The sequence below is a fragment of the Marmota monax genome, unplaced genomic scaffold, assembly GCF_021218885.2.
Source record: "Marmota monax isolate L192 unplaced genomic scaffold, Marmota_monax_Labrador192_F-V1.1 WCK01_AAM20220418_F8-fsc00588, whole genome shotgun sequence".
Classification (NCBI taxonomy): Eukaryota; Metazoa; Chordata; class Mammalia; order Rodentia; family Sciuridae; genus Marmota; species Marmota monax.
The window spans coordinates 143,496-157,468 of record NW_026694368.1 but is presented as its reverse complement, the minus strand read 5'-3'; the positions used below and the strand labels follow the sequence as shown (position 1 = coordinate 157,468).

Genomic DNA, 13,973 nt, shown 5'->3' with positions numbered 1-13,973 from the left:
AAAAGAAATAAATAGTATTTTAAAAAACCTATGCACTAGCTGTCACACAATACATGTTCAATGCTTTTGTTTTCTTTTTCCTTTTTCTTTTTCTTTTCTTTTTTTTAAGGCTGATGATAACAGTGGAGGGTTGAGGCAATAAGGAAAAATAAATGTCTGATTTTACCGAGATCTGAAAAAAACTGTGCAGAAAAACTAGGATTTGAAGGATGAGTTGATAGGTGTTGAAGAGAATTAGAGGATAGAGAATCGTGAAATTCAGTGTTCTAGGGGAGAATTTTTTTTGCAGTCTAATTTGGTAAGCCATCTTGAGAGAAACTTTAAGAAGGTTAGGATGAAGTCGTCTATGAATGACTTCATGTATCATGCCACAGAAGGAATCTGTAGATAATAATGAAGAGGCATTCACAGATCTTTAATCAGAGGACTATGGCATTTGGAAATTATATGTGTTTAAACAGGCAGCAACAAGATAGGGAAGACAGAGGACATTCGGTGACCTTGACCTAGATAGAATGATGAAAAAAAATACTGTGTATTATGTCTACAACTCTTGAAGGAATGGAAAGACAGCACAGTGAGAGAAACAATTCCTTAGTTTTGAAAGCAGCTGGTACATTGTGAGTTTACCAGACACCCGTGACAATGACAATATTTTATGGGAGCTGGCAGCACTAACACACATGACAATAGTTAACCTGTTGGAGTATGTGTAGCTGGAAGGAAATGTAATTCACGAGCACCTGCCTGAGTCTGTTTGGCTTAAATCAGTAGTGGCAACCTTCATTTTATCAGCATGTAAAGCACTAAGGTCACAGTGCATTCAGAAAAGAGTTTTGTAGAAACCTCAATTTTTAGAAGTTTTTTGAAGTTTTATGGTGTTCGGGTTATTATTTTTGTTTGGGTGGTTGGTTTTTAAAATACACAATGCTTTGTTTCACCCTGAAATATCTTCCATTGGAAAATAAAATATAGAATTTAGTATAATATCTGCCTAGTTGACTAGTAAAATAGTGCTCCTTCAATTTTTTTTTTTTTTTTTTTTTTTTTTTTTTTTTTTTTTTTTTAGCAGTGAACCAGAGGTAGAGAATGATTTTGACCATTTGAGTTTTGGAATGTGCATGTTAGATTTTCTTACATGATAAAGGAATCTTTCTATGCTTGCTTCTGTTGTAAATGCTGCAGTAGAGGTTACAGTACATTACTGTGTTGATGTGTTGCTTGGAGCTCTGCTGTGGTGAGCATCAGTCTGCAGCACTACATTGGGAGTTTGTCCTCAGTATGGCTGTATCTGATTACAGTAATATCTTATGAAGCCAAGAGAATGAACATAAATTGATTTGGTCTTTCACTAAATATGTCACAATCTGTTGGATTGCAATCATTACCATTTGCTAATAAACTCTTAAAATAAGTAAGACTTTTTCTTTTCACTCTCTGTTGGGGTTTAAGTGTGCAGAGTTTAGCTCCCTCAGGCCTGACTTTTTGCAAGAGCTGTGGCTGTGATTTAGGTCAGCTGAGGCAAACCTCAGTTAGGAGGAGGAAAAGTTCTCTTCCCCTTATCGCAAGGCACAAGTTCTGAATGGCTTGGCCAAGAGGAAGAAGCTTCCTGCATACTTATCCTGGGAACAGTACATTCTAAAAGAAACAAATGCATCCTCAGGGGATTAGATAATGTCTACAAAGAACTTTAAGAGGGTACTTATCAAATAAAAAGGAACAGTCTGAATTTAGCTCTGTGTATCCGCTGAGGCATGATATTTGGGCAATGTGGGCAATGTGGGCAACGTGATATTGAAGAATTGCTTGCTTTGTTAGAAGAAGAATATAAAAGGAACTTGCAAATAAACCTCAGCATGCAGTTGCAATTGCTGCCTTGGCTCTGCATCCCCTGTGTCCTGGTTACTTCACGACCCTTACCCAGGGACCCGAACGCTCTAGACGTTCACAATTCTCTATCCCAGAATAGCCAGCAGATTCTACAAATCTGATAGATAAGTGGCATGTATCAGAAGTCATGCTCATAAGGATGTTTTTAAGAGCTCAGAAAACTCCTAGATGGAGAGGCAGTATCAACACACACCCTCTCTCCATTTTCTCATCTCGTCTTCATATTTAGAAATGCCATAGATCTTCCACTCCCTAACTGGTCTTAGACAACACTCTTGCTGTAGGCAGATGTCTACCTCTCCTCCTTCACTTCCATTCCAAGTATTTCTCAAGATTTGGATTTTATGTCCAGTGGTCATCAATACCCTTTTCCAAATTTGACATAGCTATTAAGTATATCATTCTGAATGTTGAAGTTTTCTGACTTCAATTTTGAAAAACAGCAAATGGAAAATGATAGTACCATGAAGCTAGAGAAAGAAGAAAATGATCTAACTACTAGAAAAAAATAATTGTCTGAAAACCACTAATATGGTTAATAATAACTTAACCACTTGTGTTTAAGATGTTTTTCCTCCATTACCTGATGCATAATTGTATAATTTTACCTATTCTATATATTTCATTCTATGGAAGAAGAAAATAGAAGTCAAAACAGTTCTCAAATCTTTGCAGCATCAATAAGATTTAGGAGTAAAAGAAATTTATTAAAAATCATCTCTGCTATCCCATAAATATGGGATAAAGGACAGAGAAAATAAGGACAGGGGAAGTGTCCTAGGAAAAGCAGTCTCTGATATCTCTCCCAGATAGTGGCAGAGGGGCCCAGATAACTCCAGATACTCTTGTGAATGGAATCTATATGCCGAAGCCCAAGGATGTTTGCTCTCCTCCCTCCTGTATTTTTAAGTCCATGTCTGTTTAAATCCATGTCTTGCTGATTCCCCTGCAATAATGTCAGGATCAATGGAGCTCAGGATCTTCTGGCTGTCCAGTGGCTTTGTCTCTAGCTCAGCTGTACACTTTCATAGGCATCACTTTGTTTCTGAATCCAGGCCATCAGGACCAGCACATGCCAACACAGCATGCATCAACAAACGTATTCTTAGAATACAGATGGCAATCCTCCTAGCCATCCCCTCCCAGCCCTTGATGTTGTCATGGGTATAGGCTGCAGTTTCACCATGGGGCTTCACAGTGAAGAGGGAGTTTTCTTCTTCTGATGTGTCATGAGAAGACTTGTTTTCTGCTTCTCACCCTCTGATGGTCATCCAGGGGCTGGATGGAGGGGGTATGCAGGGTCATGTTGGGGGGTATTCGGGGAGTGGAGTTGTTCACCTGTAGGATGCAGACAGGAATGAAATGCAGACTTGCTCTTCTGTTGCCCTGCTGCCCTGACTACTGGTTCTTCTCAGCCAGCTGAGCAAGAAGGGGAAGGTGCAAAGTGCCAGTTCAATGGCACTCCTCTTTTGGGAGACTCAGAAGGTGATAGAATCGGCAGTGTGCCAGCAAGGCCCCACCTCTGGATGTGCATGCTTAATTGCAAACATGCTAATTGCTCCCTGGATTGTATAGTGCTGACGCATCAGATATGTAGCCATTGCATGGTCAGATTTTGTGTTTACCAAAGATTCCCAGATGTGATGTGGGATATAAGTCATGTAAAGCATGATTGTCATTATTGTGGGGTTGAGTTGTTGGTGAGTCGCTCACTAGAATGAGTTGGTGAATATTTCTCATCCTGGCTCAGCTATGGATACCTCAAAATCTGGTCTACTGCGAGCCTATGTATGGGGTTGATGGTCAGTAATTGACGGATGACACCAAGTACTTTAGCAGAAACGTGAAGGGGAATGTCATACCATGCATTCAAGACCTTCTCCTTCAGCTGCACAAAGGTGGTCACATTAAATTGGAGGTTCCTCAGTAAACATGAAGAATAGAACTACACCCAGGTTCCAGACACCCACCACAGGCTTGTTATCTTCTTGCTGGTAGAGTTCTGGGGCACAGTACAAAAGAGCACTGCAGAATGTGTCCAACCCCTGCCCAGCTGTGACCTGCAACTCAGGTAAAGTCAAAGAAGTTGATGTTTTCTCCAGTGTCTACCAGGATGTTCACTGGCTTCAGATCTCTGTGTGTGGTGCTCTTCTTGTGGAGTAGCACACAGAGCATGTGATCTGCCTGAACCTTCCCTGGGCCTCCTCCTTTGGCATACCTCATGCCTCCAGGATGTGCTGCAGTAACTGTCCCCACATGAATGCTCCAGCACAACCTAGATGTTTTCAATGTGTCAATACCTTGAAACAACTTGATCATGTTTAGTTGGTCCATGGTCTTCTGCTCTACCTTTACCAGGACTTCCATGGCAACCTCTGTCTCAGTGAGGAGACGATGAACCAGTTTCACCTGATCATTGCTGCCCTATAAGGTGTCCCTTGGGCCACTAAAATGGTTCACAAGAATATCCTTAAAGAAGGAGCTGATTGAGAGGACCTGCCACTCTTACCCTTCACTAAACTCTCTACTCTCACTACACTTTGTAAGAAACAACAAAAATAAATTTAGATGAAAAGGAAGGAAAGAAAAAGAAACAAAGCAAAATAAAATATCATCTCCCTTACAGAAAAAAAAAGAAAAAAGAAAGAAAGAAAGATGTCGAGATAGAGATGCTGTTAAAACCTAAGTGACTTTGGGTCATTCTCCAGCACAGAACCTCCCAATGGCTATTCATAGCATTCAGAGCAAAAACTTGAAGTTCTTAAATGTTTGAAAGACACAGGTAGAACTGATGATACATGACTTTTTTTGATGTCATCTCCTGTGACTTAGCCCTTGACTCACTTGGTCTTCTTGCAATTCTGCACATGCTGGCTATGAGCCTGTGTTAAGGACATTGCAATAAGCACCTTTCCCTTTCTCTGAAACACTCACTACCCAAGTATCTGTCTGGTCTGCTGCCGGCCTGCCTTCATGTTTCCTCTCTAAGGTCAATTTATCAGGCCTTTCCTGACAAAGCCATAACCCTCCTCCAATACTTCTTTTCTACTGAACAGTACTTAGATTTCCCTCATAGTACTTATTATCATCTGAATTTTGTACTTTTATTTGTATCTTGTATATTTTCCCTCAACAAAAAAGATATGTTGCATAGAATTAGGGACATGATCTCTTCTGATCAACATTATGTGATAAGTGCGTAGGGCAGTGCTTGATAACATGGTATGATTTCAATGAACAGTTTTTGAGTGAATGGATGAATGTGATATCAAAAATCTTTTTTTTAAAATGAGAGCTTCACAAAAAGAAATGAAAATATTCATGAAAATTTCTGGATTCATTATTTAAAAACTCAATAACTTTAACATGTAATACTATAGAAAAAAGTTACAAGTTCTACTAACAGATTAAAAAATCTCACATTCTTTTTAACACATGTGCACATGCACACAAAAACACACACACATACTATGACCAAACAAACAAACAACAACAACAAAAAAAAAACAGGATAGAATTTAATCAATGTGGTTTTGATATTAAGTTTTCATTTTGGATCTTGTTCAGTGATGCTCCTGTTGCATAGGACTGTTTCAATTTGAAAGTATTTTTCTGACCTTCACTTTCTTTTCCTAATTTGTACTTCTTAATTTTACACAAGGTAATAATATAGTTCACAAGGCTCAAGTGATACCTAATGATTTCCAGGGGAGATTATGCTTCTTCTGTGTGTACTCTCCAAATACTGACCGGGGCTGAGATGCTATGTCTTTTGGTCTCTCCCACCTGGGAATTTCTGTGCCTCTCCTTTCTTTGCTGGAATCATACTACACTAATCAGATTCTATGTTCTTTGCCCACTGTGACTAGGAGGGAGAGACCTTTGAAATTGTTTTAATCTTTTCATTGACACATAATGATTGTACATATTTGTGGATACTTTGATTTAAGCATACATTGTGTAATCATCAAATCATGGCAGTTAGCATGCCCATTACCTTAATCTTTTACCATATTTTTATGGTGAGTAAATTTGAAATTCTCTTTTAGCAATTTTTAGATACACAACGAATTCTTGTCAACTCTATCCACCCACCCTACTGTGCAATAAAACACCATAATATATTCCACCTGCCTCACAGTACCATTGTGCTTGCTGACCAGTCCCCTACCCTTCCTCCTACCTGCTCTCTCCAGCCTCCAGTAATCATTATTATGTTCCTAAGTTCTATGAGATCAGCTTTGTCTAGCCTTCACATAGGAGTGAAATAGTGTGGCATCTGTCTTTCTATGCCTGACCTATTTCACTTAGCATAATGATTCCCATGTCTCTCCATGCTGTTGGAAATAACAGGCTTTCATTTTTTCTTATGGCATAGTAGTAGTCCATGATGTACCTGTACCATATTCTCATCCCTCATTCCTCAGTTCATGGACACCAAAGTTGATTCCATATCTTGGTTATTGTGAATAGTTCAGCAGTAAAGATGGGAGGGCAGCTATCTCTTTGACACACAGATTGCATTTCCTCTGGATATATTCCCAGTGGTGGAATTGCTGCATCACACAGAAGCTCTTTTTTTTTTTTTTTTTTTTTTTTTTTTTTTTTTTTTTTTTTTGTGGTGTTGAGGATTAAACCCAGAGCCTTGTGCTTGGAGGGCAAGAACTCTACCAATTGAGCTATATCCTCAGCCCAGTAGTTCTATTTTTAATTTTTTGAGGTGCCTTCATAATGTTTTCCATAATGGCTGTATTAATTTATGTTCTCATAAACAATGTATCAAAGTTGAGAAAGGCATTTTAAAAGTTTTTTCCATAAGCAGAATTACTTCCAGGTGAAAGTCTGACTTATGAACAGTTCCTTGTGAGAAAAAAAAAGATGGACAAAAATGAAAATTTCTTTATATTAACCTTAGGAAATAGTCAGCAAAGGCATATAGGTTAATCCCTCATGGCCAGTATCCTGTGGGCTACACAGGTAGATAATAAAAATGCAAACTTAGGCTTTTTGGAGAACACACCTGGTGAGATAATTCTTTGTAGAACTAGCTGCTGAGGAAGAGTGGAGGAGGGCAAATGTGGGGAGAGGGTGATGTGCACCTGCCTTTATATTTACCTTAACACTTAACCTCCACTCCAACCTGAAGAAGAGCAGGACAACTAAGCTGCCATAAGGCAAGTGCCTTGCTGAAGGTCACTCAGCCAGTGGTTAAATCCAGATTTATTTGATATCATGGACTGTGCTCTTTTATCTCCACTCTGCTGCCTAGATATCAGAAATAGATTTTGGGGCTGGGGCTGCAGCTCAGTGGTAGAGTGCCTGCCTCGCCCATGTGAGAGACTAGGTTTGATCCTCAGCATCACATAAAAATAAGTAAGTAAAGATATTGGGTCGATTGACAACTTTGAGGGATTTGAGCCTAAACCTTTAAAAAGTAACTTTAGTACAAGAATGAAGGCAGCCTGTGTTGTAGATGAGACATAGCTCACCATGGAGGAAGATAGGTAATCTGGCAGTAGTGAGGACTTGGAGCCTCAAGGGGGTGCAGCAGGAGAGCAGCATCGGACATGCTCACTTAGGAGGACCCTGGGTGTTAACATTGAAGGCAGCCAAGGAAATGTCAGATATGTCTTTTTGAATTCTACAAGAAGCAGAGGTCTTTAGAATTCTTTGTTTTCAGTCTGGTAATTGGTATGTCTAATGCTGAACTCCATGTTTGAGAACCTCAGGCATGAAAGGAAAAATAGTGCACTTTCCACACAATACAAAGACAGTCTGAAACCCTGTGAATTAGGGTTTTATTTGGTTACCCTCATTAGCTGGTTTCCCAGATACATTTCCCCATGTATGCATCAGTGTACAATTGTACAATAGTAATGCTGGTGTCAATAGTAATTAACAATTTTTGAGCACCTAAAACTAAGCAGTTGACCTGTAGTGACATAATACCTCAAAGCAACCACAGAAAGAAGAGGCTGTTTTATTTCCCACATCATCATGAAGAACATAGGATTACAGAGGTTTATAGATCAGGCCCACCTCACACAGATAGAAAACAGCAGATCCCAGATTGGTACCTAGGATGCCTTGGTCTGGGAGCCTGGTCATCTGAAAGCCTAGGTGTTGGTGTGTGCTAGGTACTTGAGAGGGCAAAGTGGGGTAGAGCAGAGTTCTCAAGAGGGTATGACAGTAAGGTGATTTCTTCCTTTCTTTCCCTCCCTTTGTCTTTCCCTTTTCACTTTTTTTCTGATTTTTTCTTCCTGTTTACATATGTCCTTAAAATCTCAAATGGGTTTTCTTCCACTGAGAGAAGTTGGAATGTCTTCCCAGGCGCTGATTCCACTTGCTAAATCCTGGGCACAACCACAATCCCAGAGTCTGGAATGCTTAGTCTCCCCTTCATAAATCACTTTCTCTTACAAAAATCATCCCACTTCTCTCTTCTCAGTTTCCCCATCTAAAACTGAAGGTACCATTAGAAATTACTTTTGAAGATCATTGAAAAGCACTTTTTAAACATAAGTACAAAATCTGTGCAGTTTTCAGAGATTTCAGGATGGAATTCTGAAATGGAAAAACCCTCTGTGTTAGTCATCTTTTCATTGCTTTTACTGAAATACTTGAGATGAACAACTTGAGAAGGAGGAAGCTGTATTTTGACTCATGGTTTCAGAGATTTGATTCCATGTTGAGTTGATCCCATTGCCTTGGGCCTGAGGTGAGGCAGAATATCATGGCGGAAGGGCATGTTGGAGGAAATCTATCAGCTCCTGGCAGCTGGAAAGCGAAGAGGGGGAGAAAGAGAGAGAAAGGCCCTGAAGAAGAACTCTTCCAGTAAACACCCTCAATGACTTACTTCCTCCAACTAGGTCCCATTTCCCATTCAACCATGAGATTTTGTTCAGCTTTCAGATCCAAACCATAACACCCTCTCATGAAACTCTGGTTCACCCAAATTATTAAGCTACTATTAATGCAGCTTGGTTCATATTGCATTCCAAGAGTTAACATCAAATTCCATGCAGTTATATAAAATACAGAATGATTTTACTGGTGTTTGCTAGAATTTATTTCTATAAGGCTCTAGACTGTGACCTCCAGAGGTAATACAAGTGTGTGCTCCAAGTGGCAGTGCCATCAGAAAACCTCAACCCTTCTCACCCAGAGCTTTGTCCTCAAATGCTATTCACCTACAGCACTTTCAGGCTTCCATGTCTCAGTGCTTGTGTTTTGAATGCCAAATTTTCCATTGGCTTTGGGATTTTTGTTGCAAAGATATAATTTGTGTTGCTTTAGTTTTATGTCATAGAAGGTTTTAAATCACTTTTTTGGATTTTGCCTTTTGAAATATCAATGTCTTCTTATTCTATTACTCCTTTAATGATTTTGCCTTAATCTCTCATAATTTTCTTTGTCATTGATTTCATTGCTCATGAAACACTCTCAAACACTGCATTGATGTATGCACTAGTTAGAGAAAAGCAAGTTGCAAAGGATTTAGATGTTTGGATAGGAAATACTGCATTACATTAATCAACCCAGAGAACAAGAAGCAGATTCAAGAAGATCTAATCTTAACTAAGCCCATACTCTATGTGGGCATTGTGCTCAGTGTTTTACATGCCCTATGTCCTTTAACCTCAGTTTTGTAAAAAAGCATAGGTCCCCAATGCAAGAAATACAATTCCCAACTCAAGAGGGGGAGAGTCTCTTTCCAGGATGCCTGCTCCTAAGACAAAACCTTACCATCAAAGGAAATAATTGATCCCAGGAGAGAAAGCACAGCTACCAGCAAGGTCCAGGTGTCTTTGTGGAAACCTCTTTAAATACCCAGATAGCACAGGAGGAAATATTTTCTGTTGTAGTCAGTTCAAGAGCAAGATTCTTCATGACTATAAATATCTACTTGAATGTTTTCCTTCAAACTGTGTTCCTCCTTCACTGAAGCCCAGATCATATTTCCATAGTGAATCAAGTAAATCCATTCTGAATTCTAACACTGGGTTTTCTGTGAGGCATTCAAAGTTTTGTGTAGGAAGGAAAGATTTGGGCTTCTAAGGACACTTCCTTAGTATCTGTTGATTTGATATAGAATTATCTGTATAGTCTCTTTCAATTGTTTCTTATATTTTAATATTGAAAGGTTCTTATTCTAAGTGGAAGTCACTTTGAAGATGGGATTGCTTCTGAATATCTATAAGCATCATTAAAACTCTCTAAGATTATAAGGTAAGTTCTTCAACAGAACTGATCTTATTAACTATTGGTACTTCTCATGTACTATAATTATTATTTTTCAGAATACTTAAGTTTAGTCTAACTTTTATATTTCAGAATAATTAAGTTCTGTCTAGTTTTTCAAGAAATAACAATTCTCATTAACCTGATTTAAACAATGAACAATTCAATTCAAGAGTCATGAAGATGAAACAGTAGTTCTCTAGCAAACAGAACCAATATTTTATCATGAGATACTCTTTTGTTAACTAAGATAATTTACAGCAGTGAAAACAAAGTTTAAATGTACCTCCCACACATGATACCTAAATATGAATACTAGATGGCCTAAGACATCAGATTCTGAGTAAAGTAAAACATGGAGAAATCTTATTGGGATCAATGGCTATGGATAATATAGGTCTCTATGGCTTCTTTACAAGTAATATTGAAGAGAATTCCTTTATTTTTCAGTGTGAATTCTGGACATGTGCTGAGTGCATACAGTTAAACATAGAGGAAAGTCCTATATGTGCCCTCAGAACAGTGGTAGGTGTGTTCATGTAACAATTATCAGAACAACCCATGAGACGATATTCTTAATTTTCATTTCATAGATAGATGAAGTAGATGTATGCTTTGCCAGGAAACCTACCCTAGAAAAGAAGAATTCCAAGTGGAAGAACCAGGATTCTAATCAGATGTTCCCTGATACTCATGCCAAGATGCTTAGCTATGTGACAAAATGGAATTTTCCATCAGGGTCTATAATCCACTTTGAAATGGTATTGGAAAAGAGAGAATTGGTTGTGAGAGACAGAAAGGACAAACGTACTGTCTCCAAGAATGCATAAACATTTATTTTCTTAGCATTTGACAGTTCAAATGGATCACTGTCTTTGTTTGTTGATGAAATTACTTCTACAAAGTTGTATCTCATGTAGCACTTAATTAATTATAATAATTATGCTCATGTCAAAAGAGGATTACAAATACAACATTTCTATACCATGATAATATATGGGATATAAATTAAAGCTGAGAATTTCAAGGATAATACATTTTGACAATTTGGAGGACAAAAATAAATAGAATAAGAAAAATCTGAGTCATGTTCTTAGCTCTGCCATGTTTTAGCTGCTTTTTTTAGAGCAGGATTCCTATTTCTCTCTGCTTTTATAACAAGCAAAATAAGTATAATTATATCTATAAGATGATGATATTCAGCAATTGCTAGTCTTGAAGTGAGAATTAAATCAGCAGGCATCTGGAAAAGCATTTAGAACACCTAAGGAGTTCAATGAGTTTTGGTAAGCATTGCCATTGCTAAACCACTGCAAACATTTGTCTCTGAGATTGTTTCCTTATCTATGCAATGAAGTAGAATGTACCACACAGGTTATTCTAAGTATTAAAAAGAATCATGTATGCAAAGCACTTGGTACCAAGAAATACACAGGACAAACACTGCAAAATAATTTGTCATTGACTATTAGGAAGTTCTTGGGTTTAGTCATTAATTATTATGAATTATTTCACAAGAGCTTTTTATACTTACATTTCCATCACTGTTACACTGCTATTCTTTCCATCAACTCTCCCCACTAGTCTGCTACCTGGGGTTCCCAGATCTGGCTTCCTCTATTCACTGAACCTTGATCAGTGTCTTCCAGGATACACAGTGGCAATTAGAAGAGTAATGCCCCAGATTCACCCTTCCTCAAGTTCCTTATCACACTTGCACTAATTTTCTCAGTTATGTGTTATAGTTTTCCTTTTCTTAGAATAAAGATTGTTAACTATACAATGATGGCTATTGCATCCATCTTCTGCCTCCCTTATGGGCTTAATTACCACAATCTGTGCAATCTGTTACTTATGTTTAGTCTCATCATCTGAAAATTCACAGTGTACTCAGGTGGGCTCCTGGTTGTGTGTGTGTAAGTTTCTCATGCAGAAGCTTCCGGAAGAATCAACATTCAGGAGGCATTTGAGTCATCTGTAAAAACACAGAATGTTTTCCTCAAAAAGAACAAATAACTTATAAATAAGGATAAACACTCATCAAATTTCAGTGCACAATAGAATCTAGGCTTTTAATTTTATTACAATACAGAAGTTTAATAATTTCAAAGTTTTACCCACTTACCCCCAGGTACTATAATAAATTTGCACAGGAAGTACATGGAGAAGAGAAATGTGACTGAGTTTGTTCTACTGGGACTTACACAAAACCCAAAGATGCAGAAAATTATATTTGCTGTATTTTTGCTCATCTACATCATCTCTGTGTTAGCAAATTTGTTCACCGTGATTACCATCATTTCCAGCCCACTGTTGGGCTCCCCCATGTACTTTTTTCTGGCCTATCTCTCCTTTATTGATGCCTGCTATGCCTCTGTCAGTATGCCTAAATTCATCAAGGATTCACTGCATGAAAAGAAGACCATCCTGTTCAATGGATGTATGGCCCAAGTCTTTGGAGAACATTTCTTCTCAGGTGCAGAGGTCATTCTGCTTACGGTGATGGCCTATGACCGCTATGTGGCCATCTGCAAGCCCTTGCACTATGCAACCATCATGAAATGGAGAGTGTGTGCCCTCCTAGTGGCAGTGTCCTGGATAGGAGGCTTTCTCCCTGCAACAATCCAGATCCTCTTCATCTTCTGATTACCCTTCTGTGGTCCTAATGTCATTGATCACTTTATGTGTGATCTGAGCCCTTTGCTAAACCTGGCCTGCACTGATACCCGCATTCTGGGGTTCATTGTTGTTGCCAACAGTGGGTTCATCTGCCTGCTAATCTTCCTCCTCTTGCTAGTCTCCTATGTGGTCATCCTGTGCTCCCTGAGGACACAGAGCCTGGAGGGTAGGTGCAAAGCCCTGTTCACCTGTGTCTCCCACATCACAGTGATGGTATTATTCTTTTTCCTCTCCATGTTTGTGTACCTGAGACCCGCAGTTACTTTACCTATTGATAAGGCAGTCGCTGTTTTCTATGCTATGATAGCTCCTATGTTAAATCCTTTGATCTACACCTTGAGAAATGCACAGATGAAAAGCACCATTAGGAAATTATTTACTAGGAAATGTGCCTGAAGACCAACATTGATGTAACTGAGGAAAGGACCCTTTGAATGATCTTAGCAAGTAGTACCTAAGCTATTAAAAAAATCATTCAAAAATTCTTTTGATCAATCTCATGAAATTTAACAAATTATGATTTTTGTGTGTGAATTTGCATCATGAATGCCAGTATTGTCCATAAATGTAAAACACCAATAATTAAAATGAAAAACAAACAAGGAAAAAATCTTCTTCTTTCAAGGAAGAAAAAAAAATTGATTCAGAGAAAGAGAAAAAACTACTTCAGGACAACTCTGAATCTTTGCAAACCTTTACCAAATTAGGGCTTGATTTTGCTATCTTCATTCATTTTATTTATCAGGAAAATGACAGAAAAAAACTTATTAGAACACATCTAGCAATGATCCTGCAATCAAAACATGACTTACCAGATTATACTGTTAATTTCTATGTTACAAGAACAAGTAATTATATTAAATAGACCATATTATTGTACTAATTATCATTTATGGGGAAAATACAGTATTGAACACACTGCACAGTTGATTTTTTATAACTAAATATTCAATGTTTTTTATAAAAATTTCTCATAAGTATACATATCACAATTGATGGTAATATGTTTTGAGGAATATTATGGTAACTAAGGACTTTAGGGCTACAAAACTGAAACAATATTAACCTTTAATTGGCAAGTGATGCAGATTCAACCAAATTTCCTTATAGGCTTCAGCAAGGCTCTGTATACTCAGGTCGCTGTACTCTGATAACCCAAGATA

The 13,973-nt window shown here is 38.1% G+C and overlaps 1 pseudogene; it reads left to right on the top strand.

Annotated features, from left to right (window-relative positions):
- The first annotated feature begins 12,291 nt into the window (after positions 1-12,291).
- Positions 12,292-13,206, top strand: LOC124109231 (olfactory receptor 4C46-like; annotated as a pseudogene).
- The last annotated feature ends 767 nt before the right edge of the window (positions 13,207-13,973 follow it).